The sequence below is a fragment of the Tachypleus tridentatus genome, chromosome 3 (genome assembly GCF_004210375.1).
Source record: "Tachypleus tridentatus isolate NWPU-2018 chromosome 3, ASM421037v1, whole genome shotgun sequence".
NCBI lineage: Eukaryota > Metazoa > Arthropoda > Merostomata > Xiphosura > Limulidae > Tachypleus > Tachypleus tridentatus.
Window position 1 is genome coordinate 9,400,972 of NC_134827.1, and position 3,239 is coordinate 9,404,210.

Genomic DNA, 3,239 nt, shown 5'->3' on the forward strand with positions numbered 1-3,239 from the left:
CAATTTTCGTTGTTATAATACGCATCATCTCTTTTCGCAGAAATGACTTTGTATTTCATAACCAAGTAAACTGGAAAAAATAAGATACCGCATGTCTTGAGAATATATGTATATATATATATATAGGATGGCCCAAAATATGTATGCAACGTCTATATATCGATTATTAAAAGTTTTATTTTATTAAAATAACAGATCAAAAATAGTTTCCAGAAGTGACTTTGTATTTCATAACCAAGTAAACTGGAAAAAATAAGATACCGCATGTCTTGAGAATATATGTATATATATATATATAGGATGGCCCAAAATATGTATGCAACGTCTATATATCGATTATTAAAAGTTTTATTTTATTAAAATAACAGATCAAAAATAGTTTCCATCGAAACCGAAGTGGAAAATTGTGTAACAGTGTGTCAGATACTCCGTTGTAGATCTCATGTTTGTTTGAATGTTGGTGAAGCCAAGTTTAAGCATCTCAAATGATGTAGCAGTCAATGTACAGCTAATTTGTTGTATGGCATATTAACAAAGACGTTTTGTTTTGCTGTTATGTAAGTTCTTCTACTATAGTCACATGAGCATTTGAAATGTGGCTAAATATTTTGAGCCCTTCGGTACATTTCTCTCTGTGTATAATAAATAACATTAAACGTGATTACTTTTTCTTTCGGTAAATTAGCGTTCATCCCATCAGTTACACTTAAGATGTTATATGTGAAATATTGCAGCCCACCTTAATGCTAAATCTGTTACAGTGAATCATTTTGGCAGGAAGCACTAGCAGTATGTCATTTGGAAATATTTTCACTCCTGTATTCTACTCCGTAAAAGGATTTAAATCTGTTTACAGAAATATTATTCACTTTTTGTTTTTCATGCATATAAAATACAACGATAAATTGTCAAAAGAAATAATTATATAATAACCTTTAGTTAAATCACATTATTATATAAAAATAAACCTTTTGGTAAACAGGTGGTGCATGTTTCGCAGTTCAAAAATCTGCTTTATTTTTATCTTTTAAGTATATATTGCCAAATATGGTTAACATTGCTGACTAATATCATTGTTTTCACCATATTTCCCAGAAGAGTCTACATATTTTCTTAGAAATGTTGTGGCCAATCAAATAGTGGCCGAACGAGTCGATGTTTTATTTGCCTTGTGGCAAAAAATTTCTGAATGTTTAGTATATTGTTCAGAAGCTATATCACAGAAGGCGGTAGTTATAAAGTAATAAGAAAATATGAAGATAAATAACATGAATCCATGAGGATGCCTTATTTGCTCTATTTGAAAATATGAAAATCCTGAAAGGAACAAAATAGTAATTAACACTAATATATTAAATTCATGCACTTATAGATATTCTGTGGTTGATATCATATCGGTTTCAATTCTTCTAAGAACTTTCTGCTGACCTTAGCAGAGACTGGATTCTCGTCCTTCTACTCCATACATTGATAATCCAGAGAACAAAGGACACTGCTGCATATTTCGTCTAACTGTTTCTGAAAAAAAAAAAAGATATATTTAGATGTGCGTGTTTTCTTATAGCAAAGCCACATTGGGCTATCCGCTGAGCCCACCGAGGGGAATCGAATCCCTAATTTTAGCGTTGTAAATCCTTAGACTTACACTGTACCAGCGGGGGCCGTATATTTAGATTGTTCTTCCAGGTTGTTTACTATGCAACCTCCAAAAATGTCTTCCGTAACCAAGTTTCTTGTTTTTCTTGAGATAATAAATGTAGTTACGTAAAGCAATGGGTAGCTTGAATAGAACGTTAGAGTAGGACGTGTCTCAAATTAAACAACTCGTTTGTACACGGTTTTTATTTCGCAGATTAGTCCACAAAAGAACATTTTATTCTATCATATAGCAAGGTTAGAAATATGTTTTATAAATTTTAACAAATGCTCATTGTATTACTACTTTAATTAGTAGCAGCCGTGATTACTGTAGTCGAGTTTCGAAGTATAAAATATTAACAGCTATTTTTTATAACTGCCTGAAGCAAAATCAAAATGATAACCAGTTCTTGTTTAAAACATACGGTGGAAAATTTTAATCACGATAATGAATGAACCTGACACGACAACGGTACTTTTATTTATTTTATTAAGCCTTTGACAGATATGAAGTTAATATATATATTCTTGAATTGGCATTTAGGGTTAATATATATCTTATTTTATTTGCAGTTGTGGAGTAGTTTGAATTGTTAAAAAGTACCTTACCAGCCAGCAATTGCTGATGGGTTAACCTTTTAGCTCAGTTGGTAGAGCACTTGTCTTGTGTGCCGAGAAAATAATAAAATTAAAATTATTCACAACCCTGAAATAAGGCTGGTAGTTTAAGTTAGTTGTTGAAAAAAAAAATGTCTTTCTAGGAATTGCTGCTGGGTAACTGTTTAATTCAATTCACAGAATACTCGTCCGGCCTATGATAGGTCTCAAGTTGGAATCCACGCCTGGGAATTAATAAATTTGAAATACTACATATGCACACCAGTTTTTTTATGATATTAGTTGAGGTATTTTGCCATGCTTTTACTGACTTCCCGACGCATTTACAGCGTTCAAAACCTGTTTACTAGGAAGAGATTTTTACATTAATTGTATTATTGAAGCAAAACATTTCTGTGTTTATCACCAGATTATCATAATTACTTTCCTGAGGAAGCCAAGGCCACACCTAATGTATAATACAAAGTAATTTATTAACAGGTTTGATTGGTATAAATGTTTTATTGAAACTGTTACCATAATTGAGATTTTAGACTCAAATATAATTAGAATGAATTCTAATGCACTTTCAAGTAGGCCTACAAACTACAAAAAGAAGTATACATTTTGAAATGCTTACATCTTTGTAGTTTATCCTAATTTTCCAACATTATTGTTACACTCTTTAAATAAATTGCAATAATTAATATTTTCTTAAGTTTTCGTTTTTACTCGGTTACTCCTATTTTAATTCTTTATTTCCATTTAGTCGATCTGTGTTATTTGGTCTTTTCGAAAAGTTAAAAATGTAAATAGATTAACCAGAAAGTTTCTCGAAACTTGGCGGTGAAATCTTTGACAATTCAACACCGAACTAAGCTGGTAATCTTCCACGCATAGGAGTAGTCACGTGATTCCTTTGTCGCGCTTTTGTTGCACTAGTACATGGAGGCCCTCCTGCAAATACTGTTACCAATGCGCATGCACACTAACATCGATTCGCC